The sequence below is a fragment of the Ambystoma mexicanum genome, chromosome 14, assembly GCF_040938575.1.
Source record: "Ambystoma mexicanum isolate Mex_15411 chromosome 14, UKY_AmexF1_1, whole genome shotgun sequence".
Taxonomy (NCBI): domain Eukaryota; kingdom Metazoa; phylum Chordata; class Amphibia; order Caudata; family Ambystomatidae; genus Ambystoma; species Ambystoma mexicanum.
In genome coordinates this window covers 163,931,827-163,946,302 of record NC_090940.1, presented here as the reverse complement: position 1 = coordinate 163,946,302, position 14,476 = coordinate 163,931,827, and positions in this window count along the sequence as shown.

Below are 14,476 nucleotides of genomic sequence, written 5' to 3'. Positions count from 1 at the left end.
TCCTTCTGTTTATTATACGGACTACTGCCATATTTTCAGACCATACTATCAACTCTGTGTTGTCTAGTTTAGCTGCCCACAGTTTGAGCACGATCCCTATGGGGAAAATTTCTAATAATGTTATGTTCCTGGTCAGGCCTCTCACCATATATATGGCGATATTATTACCTGATACCCTTTAATTTCTTTCTGTATTTTTTTTTCCCACTATTACTGTGTTCTCCCTGGCAGATTCTAAGTTTTGAGGAATTTCTGTTGAGCAGTGGCCCTTGAATGGAATATGGAAACCTTCCATAAACCCTTCGCTGAGTAATCTCCCTGTCTCTTTGTCTGTATACCTTTCCACCCAATGTTTGATGCTCATGATCTTTATGGGTTATTTGCCCGGTTTCAGACTAACGTTAGGATTCCTCTCGTTTGGGACCCTTACTTGGTAGCGTGGTACACCTGGTGAGGCTATGATCCCCCCACACACTTCCTGTAGCTATGCTTGTATCTACACTCTTTTCCCAGGAGCAGAAACCCTTTTCCAAATTTCCAGCATGAAATGCTACTCCGCAAATGGAATGCTTACAAGTCCTAAGAACCTACCTTAACCAAAGAACTAAAATAGAACCACCTACGGACTTCCTCCTGGAATGCACCAGAATAGCCCTGATGGAGAACTATTTTATCTACAAACAGACTTATTACCAACAAGTACATGGAACCAGCATAGGGGCAACGTTTGCACCCGACGTGGCCAACCTATTCATGGACACCTTTGAAAAAAACTCAATATACAACGAAGTCAATCCCTTCAAACTATTGATTGGCAACTGGCTAAGATACATAGATGATGTGTTCATGAACTGGAAAGGGACAGAAGAACAACTCCTCCGTTTTTTGCAATGGCTCAACTCACAAAACAATTGTATCAACTTCACCATTGACCATAGCAAGAGCAATATTCCATTCCTAGATCTGCAAATCTACAAAAATCCAGACAACTCTTTGGGCACCACCCTCTATAGAAAGCCAACATCCAAAAACACCCTCCTGGAGTTTTCTAGCTCTCATCCTTCAGCGCTCAAGCTAAATCTGCCATACGGCCAATTTCTCAGGATAAGGCGCAATTGTTCAACATTATGTGAATATGAGTCTAAGAGTAAAGAACTAGCTATCCGGCTCAAAGAAAGAGGCTACCCGAAACACATTATTCGCCAAGCTCGTAAGCGAGTGAAAAATACCAATCGAGAATCATGCCTAACATCAAGCAAAAAAGATCAATCACCAACCAAGATGACATGCGTTACCACTTCACACCCATGAGCAACTGCATCAGAAAAGTGATCCTAAAAAACTGGGACACACTCAAAACCGAGACCTTCAATCCTGAAAAACCACAGTTTGCGTTCAAACGCATTAGAAACCTCAAAGACCATCTCGTACATACGTACACTGAACTGGACACACCTAACCATCAACAATCCACGCTATGGCAACTTCCAGCAGTTAAAGGACACTTTAAATGCGGTTCCTGTTCAGTATGTCCCTTGACAGCCAAACTCAAAACCATCAACCTCAAAGGAAAACCCTGGACCCTCAATTCCTTCACAAACTGCAGAACTAAGTGGTCGGTCTACATAATCAAATGCCCATGTGATCTCATATACGTGGGCAAGTGTAAACGAGAAATTAGGCAACGCATTTGCGAACACCGATCCTGTGTGCGGAACCAAGTTGAAGATAAACCATTGGTGGCACACTTCAAAGCCAAAAAACACACCCATAATGACATCTTCTGGGCAATATTCCAAACAGCAAACAACCCCTTTCGCGGAGGCGACAGAGACCTAGCCTTGCGCAAACTCGAGCAAAAATGGATCTATCGCCTTGACTCAGTAAAACAAGGGCTCAACGTTTCAATCGAATGGAACCTCTTTTTCAATAGATAGATTCTTTATCTATCCACGGCCACCCACCCATGGGCCCTGGACTACTGATATAAATGTATTCTCTGGGCAACACAACACTACTTTTCCCTACACTAATACATACTCTGTTATAATGGACTTTAGCCCGCAACCTCCAAACATACAGTTTGGATCACTATTTGTGCAATTTAACTAATTCTATGTAATGATACACATATGCACAACATGTATGACCATTATACATACTCTGTTATAATGTACTTTAGCATGCAACCTCCAAACATTCAGTTTGGATCACTATTGTTCAGTCATTTGTGCAATTGAACTATTTCTATGTAATGATACACATATGCACAAAATGTATGACCTTTTTTCTGCTTGGTAAACATAAGCAAGTATTGTGCTATTGTATGCAATATAAGTTACAGCACTTTGCAGTTTTTAAAGCCCAGTGCACCTTTCAAATACGTTTTTTAATCAAGATGCGTTTGAGTGTACACACGCATTTGGTTGCACTTTGCATTTGCATGTTTTCTCAGGATCGAATTGGTTCTTTTCCTTTCTTGAAATATGTATAATAAGCAGCCTACACCCACAGATAAACACCATAGCTGTTTTTCACACTATGGACGGTATGCCTAACATGGTGAGAGACGTCTCCTTCCACACGCATCTGCTTAAACGAGACACTAGTCGCCCATGACATGCGCAGTCCAACCAGCCCGTAGCCAGGCACATCACGCAGCGTTTATCTACCGCACACGCGCAGTAGCACGACACAGTGACACAGCTCATTCTACCGAAGAGCCGACCGCCGCCGCACGCCGCAGCTAAGACTAAGACTCAGGTAATCCACCTGCCCTTGCATTAGGACCTGTACTTTCCAATGTGGTTCACCGGAATAAATCTATTTATGCCTTAACACCACAGCGCTATCTCCCTATGCACGTCCATTCTAGTGTAAGTACTTTCGCCTTTTATCCACTCTGGGACCCAAAATGCTCATTTCACTTCACGTGCGTCTCACGGGTTCCCACTGTTTATGATGGCAGTCCCTAGTCCCACTATCTTTCTAAGCAGCCTTAGTGCCTTCCTGCATGATGATTTATTGGATAAATAGTTTGTGCTTTAAATTGAATGTACAAGCACCCTTGAAGATCTGTGCACTTCACCAAGCACTTCATTCAAGATATAAATATACTTCCTCTCACCACGACCTCTCCCACAGCTCTGTGCACGATTCACACGTCACAGTCTTGATATATACCAGATCCCAAAAGATTGTCTCTTTACCTACTCAGCTCTAGGACTCTGACTCATGCAGACATCCCTCCAGCCCTACTACCTGGACTCAACATTTTCTGACCTAGGCGGCATTTAACCCGAACATGGTAGGTCTCCTTCGTTTGCAGTTTTTAACTTCCCAGACACCTCTATCACCGTACTAACCAGTCCCCTGTAAATCAACAGGCTGATGGTTCCAATTACTTCACCTGACTTGATCCATCTGTCCTGAAGACCGTTCGGTACCTGGTGCAAACAACGCTGCTTACATCCCTTCAGCCACATTCACCAGCTACCCACACCGAACCAGAAACACAGAATAATGTGTCGACAAGTCTAAGACAAAGCCTATTGTCTTATCAATACTATTGTTTGAAACAACAAAAAACTGTGATCTTTTCACTCTGCATACTAACTCACAATAATGCACACTCTAATGTCTTCAACATGTACAGTTTCAGCGCCACGGCGCAGTTTGTAAAAAATTGTCTTCTTTTCTCTCTGTGTTAGGGTAAAATTAAAAAAAAACCTCTTTCTTATCAGCTTCACTTCTCCAAAAGGTTTTTTTGTCCTCCAGAGCTAACATTGTCTTCAGCTCCACTGCAAACCTCGGTGACCCTATGTCACGCCATCGGTCAGGGTAGCTTTGACTCATCTCTTGCTCTATTGTACCTATTACCCTCTCGAGTCAAGCCACCACACAAAAGAGAGGGTGCGCCCACCTATCTCTCATGTATACCTTTCCACCCAATGTTTGATGCTCATGATCTTTATGGGTGATTTGCCCGGTTTCAGACTAACGTTAGGATTCCTCTTGTTTGGTACCCTTACTTGGTAGCCTGGTACACCTGGTGAGGCTATGATCCCCCCACACACTTCCTGTAGCTATGCTTGTATACTCTTTTCCCAGGAGCAGAAACCCTTTTCCAAATTTCCAGCATGAGATGCTACTCCTGCCAGAGTTGTATGGCTTGCTTTCTGACTGCGGGTATTTGACTTAGCCTCCCAGGGCTGCTTCTTCCGAAAGGGGTGTTCACTCTTAGTTTGGTGGTTTTCCCCCTCTGCACTTTTGTGACTGCTATGCTGACCTGTTTTGCTGACTACCTGTACTGTATTTGTGGTGCTGGGGAGAGACTTGGTTTTCAAAACCTCATGGATATACAGATTTGCCTCAATTTCATCCCACCCCAAATCTGGGTGGGTGTCCATCGCTTCCCTGAATTCCCCATCGTAATTTAACCATGAATCCCCCAAATGTTTCTTTCACTTGTCTTATTTTGTGTTGGTATGCAAATAATGCTGTACCAACTTCAGGGAATTTTTCAATATTACAGTAGCCATGATGGCAAATGCTTTTGACCAGTTACTAAAGTTTTGCTCCACACCTGGGATTTCTTTGCTGTGGCCTTCTCTTCCTCTTTTTTGTCATCTCGGAATACATTGTATGCCTTTTTCTTGGCTTCTTATAGCGAGAAAATGTCTATACATTCCTTTCTCCATATCTTTTCTTTCACTTTTTGATCTATATTCCATGCTAGTGTCTTTTTAAATCTTCTTTGCGTAGGTAATGCAGGTGCGTGTCTATCCAACTGCAGCCGACGGAGCTGATGTTGTGTTCTGTGGGTATGTCTCTGTTAACAATCATAGTGTTTGTTTGCCTTGAAACTCTAAGGGTTGATCCGACCAAAAAAACAGGAGTCTTCTGCACTTCCCGAAAAGATCCTTGCGCTCCGTTCAGAGTGCTGTGCGAACTGGAGACTCTTACCTGGCAGTGCCTCCTCTTTTTCACTTTCTGTGGGTTCAGGCCATTCGTTTGGTGGTGGGCTTGTAGCCCTGCGGCTAGCTGGTGCCGACAAAAGTGTGTGTGTGTGTTTTTGTTTGTTTGTTTTGCCTCTTCCTCTGGAATCCCCACTTACTTTTCATTCTTGTAGCTGGCTACTCACACCTGAGCCCTTTTGGCACCATGGTGTGAGATCCTACCTTGCCCTTTGGATCCCCAAATGGTTCTCCCTTTGTAGTGTGGCTGCAGGAAAGAAGTGGGAAGGGGAAGTTTGGTAGGAAGGGGGCAACAGGCACTTGTGTTTTGCACATATTGTGCTTTTGCTAATATTGTACAGCTTCTAACTGCTGTACATGCTTAATGTAACCCCACAGACCCTGCTTATGCGCCTTTGCCCTTTAGCTCCATATGGTGCCCTTATTTCGCGGCACTGGCCCTTACTGTCAGTCTCAGTCAGAGAGAGCCTGAGAGTGAGAGCCACTCAGGTAGCTGCCAGCCACCACACCAGCGCCACAGGCCCACAGCAGCAACGCAATACCTTACCCGCTGCCTGGCTTGCCTCGCTGTGCGTGCCACTGCCCTCTTCAGACAGTCCTGTCAGACCACAGCCTGACCTGCCAGCCTGCCCATAGTGTGCATGTGCATTCTGGTGCCGTGGCCCCGTCTCTTGCATCGGATTCGGAGTGCGAGATGGAGTGACTCACTGACCGAGTGAGAAAGAAGTTAACTTGTCGTGAGTTGAGCACAGACTGAGCAGGTGAGCCGTGAGAGGCGAGCGAGCGAGCGTGCGTGCGTGATGAGTCAGTGACTGTGAGTAGTGCGGTGGTAGGCACGTAGCCGTATGTATGCTATGCATGCATGCAGTGTCATATGATTGCTGCAGCTCTGTCATGGGTGTTGCAGCCCATCATAGATCTACTGCTACCCATCACATGACTGCTGCACCCCTCTCATAGGGTTTCTGCATCTCTATCACATTACAGTTGCACCCATCACATGTTCACCATGAGATAAGTGCAAGCCTTAAGTCTCCTTGAACCATCCCCTGGCACATGGCAGCATCCCTAGTATAGGATAAATGGATTCTGGAGATGGGGCGTGGCTTGTCGGCTATGTAAGAGGAAGCTGATCTCAAAAGCTCCGTAGTGAACCTGTCCAAGATTCGAAATAACTGGCCTTTCACAAAGGGTAAAGTGGTGGAACCGGGTGATAACGGTGTCAGAAGGTATGGAGAACACCCAGTGAAACATATGGGAAGAACTGCGGTGCCCAATGAACTTTATTGCTGAAGTTAGATCCAACTTTGCGTGTCCAAGATGGCAGACACAACTGGCCCTGCGCAATGAAGGGGAGCCCGATACCAGCTGTTAGAAGAGAGGAACCGCCTGGGGAAGGCTGTGAAATCCGAGTGACTGGATCGAGAGGCGGAGTGGAAACGGGGAGTGGCCTGAGCCTGGGACATTGTGGCTCCCGGGGAGAGCGCTCCGCCCGATAATAAGGCAGAGGGGGAGGAGGTCCGGCATGTTCAGAGCAGCAGCAGGCGAGCCAGTGGAGGAGCCAACGGCGCCGAACGAACACGAGCAAGAGACCTGATGGTCCGTGGCTGTTGGGGGAAGAGAGGCAGTGGCCTCTAGACCAGGTCACAAAGTGAGGGCTCTCCCGGGACGAGCGGGCACCCGTGTTCAGCGTGCTCTCAGGTACCAAGACAGGCTGTGGATCCCCCAATGAAAATGCAGGCGCGACGCGGGCACTGACTGTGCTGGGTCTGAGTGCCCCCGCTGACACCGAAACGAGCAGCAGCAAGCCGAGTGAGAGGTGAAGCAGCCTGGGCTGGGCAAACAAGAATAGCGAGGACGCGGCAAGTGGCGACAAACAAACAACTGGGAAAGAACAGGAGCCCAGAGGCGGGGGAACCATTGCAAGGCAGACTTGGGGGCACACGAAGAGACCGCACCAGGGTGTATGCCTCCAATACTTGGGAGGACACAGACCATTCGCTTACAGGAATCAACTGGTGTACTCCAGGGAGCCAGATTTGTATAAGGTCACGGAGAAGGATAGAAAGGAATAATCTGCATTGAGTGCACGCGAGGGGCTTAGTTTGCCATTATCACAAGATTTAGCTGGGACAACTCTTGGGACAAATCTAGCAGAAGAGCACTCCAGAGGGGTACAAGTACAATCAATATTTCCACATTGTGAGAGATTGGGGAGCAGGAGAGAAGAGATTGCAGGGACAAAGGGGAAGAAGACCCCACATACTGCATAATAGCAGTCCCTGGAGGCGGAGAGGCTGCCAGAGACGACTCAACAAACCCTTTACGTGAGAGGAGGAAAAGAGGCCTGACCAGCAATGGGGAGAGAGTAAAGCAAAGGCCGGGAAAGCCAGGGACACCGATATCTAGCAGGCAGCGAGAGACCTGCACCAGCTGTAGAAGCGGACCGGCACCATTGGCAGACACCAAAAGGAAGACCGGCTGTTGTGGCCTGACCATGGGATGAGGTAGGGCGGGGGCTACCACCACTGAACCTAGTGAAAGAAGAAGTTCATAGTTCACTGGCCCACAAACATTTATCCAATCAAGGGCGTGCAAGAGGTCAGAGCGGAGCCCAACCTGACACAGAGGTCGGAACAGACATGACTAGAGCGCCGAGGCACCAAGACACCCCTCGAGAGCGCCAGAGGGTTAAGAGGAGGCACGGCGAATAGAAGGAGATCAAAGAGCCCATGCGAGGGAGGATGGCAAACAGGATAAAAGGGACAAAAAATAAGTAGATCAGCATAGACTTTTGCCAGGAAACCCGACAACGGACAGGGACGCCAGACGAATACGACAATGGCTACAACAAGCGCTGCACAACAAGAAGGAAGTACAGGGGAAGGCCCAGTGCTGGAGGCGATCATTGCCCTGAAGACTTCCCTGGAAAATAAAATAGACACATCGATAGGTGCCCTGAAGGCATCCCTAGAAAATAAGTTGGACGCTGTCGTGGTAGATGTGGGCCTCCTTCGCCAGGATGTATGCAATTTGACGCATGGGGTGATGACAACAGAACAGCAGGTGCAACAAAACACCACCGATGTCCCAGTCACGCAGACGCAAATGTTGGTAGTAATCCAGAGAGTCAAGATCCTGGAACGCAGAGCGGAGGATGCGGAAGGGAGGGCCCGGCGAAACATCTGAATTGTGGGACTGCCGGAGGGTGAGGAAGTCAGGGACCCCACGGAGTACATGGAGAATTTGCTGCTCCAGGAGTTTGGGGCAGGAGTGCTGTCCCTGGGCTTTGTGGTTGAGAGGGCGCATAGAGCCCAGACCAGGAAGCCCCCACCAGGTGCACCCCCGAGATCTAGGATTGCTAAAATCATGAACTTCAAAGATAGGGAGAAAATATTGACGTTTTCAAGGGGGGGGGGGTTGATCACCAGGAACTCTTCCAAAATCACTATATACCCAGACTACACCGTAATGGTCCAGAAGCAGAGAGCACGGTTTGGCCACACAAAGGAACGCCTTAGGGCGGCAGGTGTGCGATACATGTTACTATAGCCTGCTAAACTCAGTGATACACCGGGAGAGGACGTGCTTCCTCGAGTCAACCGAGGAGGCACACACATGGATGGACCAGCAGGGGATCCCCCAGCAGAGAACCAGGAATGACAATGAAGAAGGGAACCTACCCGGGTGAAGATGAGTGGAACCTACACAAGCAGAGGCATGAGGTTGAAGGAATTAAGCAGGCCAGAAGACAGAGGGGCGATGAGACCTGCAGCCGCACCGGTCGGCAAAACACGAAACCTCAAGTGTTCTTACGAGTTTGAGATGTCAGTTTTGAGGCATCACGCTGCAGCAAGCCGGTCCCACCGCGGTGGGTGGAGCAAGAGAAGCAGTGGAGCCCCTGCAGGGGGAGGGTGGCTGGGCGTTGGTTTGACAGTTATAGTCATAGGTAGTCGTGTGGTTGGTTGTAGAATGAGTAGAATAGTAGTTGTTGGGTTAGTCTGGTGAGGAGTTGGCACGAACAGAGTTGGAAACATCGAACGACAAGGACACGACAGAGGTGAAGAGCATGATCGATTTGAGCTTCGTCCAAAAGGGGAAGTAGCACAGGAGCCCATGGGAACATGGGCCAGGAGGTAATAAACATAGTCACGTGGAACGTCAGAGGGCTTAACGCATATGTTAAGAGACTGAGGGTCTACGCCTGGCTGAATAGAGCAAAGGTCCACACATAGCAATGCTGCAGGAGACACACCTGACGGCTGAAAAGCAAGCCAAAATAGCGAAGAAGTGGGGAGGGCAGATGTACAGTTCAACATACTCTAACTATGCAAGGGGAGTGTTGACATGGATTGCTCCTGGGATCCCGTTCCAGCTGGTGCAACAAGAAAAGGACGTGGAGGGCAGGGTCCTGATCATAAGGGGAATGCTGGAGAATCGGGAGGTGTGCTTGGTGAACACGTATGCTCCCAACCACGATGCAATGAGTTCTTCAGGACGCTTACACCCGGGCTGGCTCCGAGTAGGCATGCAACGATTATCTGGGCTGGTGACTTTAACTGCACGTTGGACCCCGAGCTGGACAGGTCGGATGCCAAGCATAAGACACCAGCGCCGCCGGCCAGGGTGCTAAGGAATATACTGGAACAGCTTGAGCTGGAAGACGTCTGGAGAAAGGTACATGAGGGAAAAAGGGGATTTTACACATTGTAGCACTCCACCCGGGACATTCACTCGAATAGACTGTTTGTTCACGGGCAAAGAGACACTGGGGGAATTCACTGAGGCACACATCCACGCACGTACATTGTCTGATCATGCCCCGGTGGGAGTGGCATGGGTTCACACATACAGGAGAGTCCCCGCATCCACATGGCGACTAAGGGCAGAGGCATTGTCGGACGGGGAATTCCAGGAACACATCCAGAGCACGATAGATGATTATTTTGAACATAACGCGGGAAGCGTGGATAGCATTGGAACAGTCTGGGAGGCCCTTAAGGTGGTAGTTAGATTGGGAAGACAGGAGGTCTCAGGGGAGAGATTTTGACCGAGCTGGAGGGGGTAGAACTAGAGGTGGAGAGGGCGGAAGCACGGGCGAGTGAGATGGGAGGAGAACAGGGGGACCTCATTGCTCTGAGGCAACGGTGTATGGTAATCTGGAAGAGGCTGGGGAAGGTGGATTACGGGAAGTATATACAGAGGCTGCATGCAGAGGGAGACAAACCCGGTAACACTCGGTAAGACTCCTAACCTGGCTAACTAGACAGGAGGGCAAGCGGGAACCAATAAACGCAATAAAAGACAAACTGGGGGAGGTGATTAGGACCCAGAAAGGCATAAATAAGTTTTTTTTGTGATTCTACGAGACCCTATACTCCCATGTCCAGGAGCCAGAGGAGGGAGATATAGCAGATGCTTTGGCAGAAATCACGCTTCCCCAACTAACGGAGGAACAAGCCCATATGTTGGATATGCCTCTCACAGTGGAAGAACTATCGAAGGTCATAGCTCGGCTACCGACAGGGAAGTCCCCAGGCCCACATGGGCTTCCGGTGGAATTCTACAAGGAATACAGAGATAGCCTGACCCCGAGACTACTGGAGACATTGGAAGAGGCGTATGAGAGTGGAAGGCTCCTGAGTAGTATGTCGGAATTCATAATAGTACCTATATTGAAACCAGGGAAACCGTCCGTAGATCGTGGGTCCTATAGACCAATCTCCCTAATTAACCAAGACTCAAAAATATTCACAGCAGCCCTGGCCAACCGGCTCAAAAGGGTCATACCCATGTTGGTGCACCCGGACAGGGTACGTGCCGGCTAGGAATACTACGTGGAACCTCCGTAGACTCCACCATGTCATAGACTACACGAATTGGGAAGAGGGGGATAGCGTAGTGGCCTTCCTGGATGCCATTAAGGCATTTGACTCAGTGATCTGGGATTGTCTCCTGGCAGTGCTCGCCCACTTTGGGATAGGTGAAGGGTTCCTGCGGTGGATCAGGCTTTTATACAAAGATCCGAGGGCGAGGTTCAAGACGGTTACACATGTCTCAAAGGTATGGAGCATACAGCGGAGTACGAAGCAGGGGTACCCATTGACCCCGATGTTATATATCCTGGCCTTCGAACCGTTTGCAGTCTTTTTGAGGGCCGAGTATAGGGACGCTGAAATAGCGATAGAGGGAGAAGTGCACCAAATATCAATATATGTAGATGACATGTTGCTGTATGTCCAGAACCCACAGGCTCACTTGACAGACCTACTCAAAGCCATAGGAGCATTCGGCAGGCTGTCTGGAATTACCATTAAAAGAGAGAAATCCTTGCTGTTCCAATTGGCGGGTCTCAGAGGCGTGGCACCAGACCGATTACTGGAATTAGGCCTCACATGGACCCTGCTCACTTTCCGATATTTGGGAGTGGAAATATACCATGACACTCAAGAGACACATAAGATTAATAGGCAAGCAGCCCTGGAGAAAAAGGGGAAGGCCATGCAATTCTGGAGGACACTACCGTTATGGATGATGGGCAGGGTGGCCCTGCTGAAGATGACGGTCCTACCCCGCCTCCTGTACTACTTTACTAACATTCCTTACAACATCCCAGGATCCTTTTTTAAACAGTTACACACCATGGCGAAGGAGTTCCTGTGGGGAGGAGGGAGGAATAGGGTAGCACTGACTACACTGCAAAGGGGCTATGAGTGGGGGTGGGGGGGTGTTAGACTCCCATATTTTGAGCGATATTATCTGGTAGCTCAGCTTCAATTTGTGGTGCAGTGGCTAGGCAAGGACACATCCATAGATTCAATACTACTTAGACCGTCACTGGAGCGATATTATTTGAGAGAGCTTCTGTGGATAGATACAGCCTCGGACAGAGCACTCCCCAGAATGGCGCAGTTGGGCAGAGCCCTGTGGAAAAGAGCGTGGAAAATCCAAGGCGAACATGACCCCTGCTGCAGACATATTCCACTAGCAGGATTTGTAGATGTTCGGATAGCAAACCTGACAATGTTCAGAACACAGTGGGAAGATAGGGGAGTAGCCCAAATAGGAGATCTGTGGAAAGACGGATGATACAGAGGGGGCATTAGACTTGCGGTACGATATCTCTGAGGAAGGACACACAGTGTCCAGGCTTAATGAACAATTGCTAGGAACTAACAACACGAGAGAATTTGCAAGCACGAGCTAAATGGGAAGAAGAGCTTCAGAAACCCTTCAGGGACGAAGAATGGAACAGAGCCCTCCAATATGCAAAGAAAGTCTCCAGGAACGCAAGGTTCAGACAGATGCAGCTTTATCTCATACATAGTGCATATCTAACACCAAAAAGAGTGTCTCGCATGGGGAACAGACAGACCCGAAGCTGCCCATGTTGCAAGGTGGAGCTAGCGGATTTGGTGCATATGTTTTGGTCATGCCCAGAATAACAAGCTTTTGGAACACCATCAGAGACAGAGCGCTAAAAGGGGGAATCCAAATGTAAGCATGGTCGCCAGCACCTTATCTACTGGGCCTGTTCCCAAGAGGAGACAGGCAGAGAACACACTTGGCAAAAATGAAAGACTTGATGACGATACTGGCGAAAAGCTGCATTGCATTGCTATGGCGTGGAACACAAGCACGAGCCCCCAGATAGAGGGGTGGGGGGCGGACCTGCAAAAATGGGTGATGGCCAAAACAATTGTGTGGACGAGAGCGGCACAAAGAGGAGAGGGCGATGGAGGGGCTAAAATACGGGCATGGAACATGCTTGTGCAGGACCTGTTTAGGAGCAATGAGAGGGACAGCCAGGACAAGTCAGGAAGCTTGATCGAGGATTAATCAGAGATACTGGACGAGAGGAGATCGGAGCTGGGAAGAGTCAATGAGCCAAGGAGGAGAAGGACGCCCAAAAGTACCAGGGTGGTATACACTTGAGTAACGTATGGACATTACAGATAGAAAGTGAAGAATCTCAGCATGTACGGAGCAGATAGGGAAGAAGCAGACTCTAACTCCAACTTGAAAGTGCCAGCAGAAATGTGTTGTGTGTTATAGTTGTTATGTGTTATGTTTTTGTGTTGGAAAACAATAAAAAGTTTTTTTTTAAAATAAACAGATCCTGGATATGCGATTGGAGTGTACTGCACGTCTAACACAGCATAACTGCTCAACTGGCGTGTGCTGGCTTCTTCCATGGAATATATATGATGGCTTTTTCCATGCTGTAAAGAATATACCCCTATGATGGCAGGATCCCCTTGCATGTGATGGCATCATTCTGGTGTTACTGGCAGCACCCAGGCTCCTTGAGCGCCTCCATTCAATACAGTAGACATGCTTATTACTAAACTGCTATACCATTAGGAAAATAAAGTTAATAAACTGTATTATTGGTTGGAAGCGTGATGTTTTATAATAGTACTTTATGCAAATATTTCCTATTTCCAAAATAAAGTTTTTGATTGTGGTAAGCACTGCCATCACATAGCAACTGGCAGCAATATTGGGCAACCCCTGCACACTTTGGAAAAGCATTGAGACTGCTCCCTGCCAGCCCCCTGCCGCCTTAAGTACTCTCATAGCGATGTCACTTTGTTTAAAGTTCATGCCATCTTACTTCTTGAGGTGTCACAGGGAGACGAGGGGCCTGGTGCACGAGGTGCCACTTCCAGGGCCACCCGCGAGCTTGATAAAATGCTGCTAATGCACCTGCAGAAGAGCTGCTGAGCTTCCGGGGCATTGGGCCGGAGTCCCATGTCCATTTCTCACCTGGGAGTAATCTCGCTCACCCTTGCCCGCAGCCTCTGCTTTCAGCAGGGATTAATTCCTGCTTCTCTTAGTCCCTTGTTACATTCCCTCTTAAAGCCTATCTTATGCTGGTAAGGTAGGTCAGCAGGTTGGGCGCTTGCTGCTGCAAACTGTTTGTGATGTGCAGGTCCCAGGTGCAAGGCCAACTCAGCATTCATCCTTCCAAAGTCCATAAATGTGTACTATCTTTGGTTGGGTGATAATTGTATGTAAATATGTTCCATGTACAGTGCTTTGGCAAAGGCGCTATATAAATAACCAATCCTTATATTGCATCCTATGGGCTCCTCCCAGTTTTCACCCACATGTCCCGGCTAGTCCTGGTCCTCAAGCGCCTGCCTACGGATATTTCCAGGATTCTCATCTGTGCTGCTCCAGTAGAAAGCAAGTTCAGAGTTTTATTTTATTTTATATTTGTTGTTGTTTTATAAGGTGCATTTTGCAAATACAATCGCTTCCTAGTGCCCCAAGAGGAAAGAGGGGGAAAAGGTACGTAGAGGGGAAGCGGAAAAGGTTTCATCACTCAAGACGTAACAAGAAAAGCATGCAATTCTGTTGTTTTCCAAAGTAGTTTTTATCTGCCAAAATAATAATCTCAAAAAATGAGTAGTCACTAATAGTTTCTTAGTGAGGAAGAGTTTGCCACAGTTGATTAATCAATCAGACCAAATTTGCCAATGCATTTCGGAAAT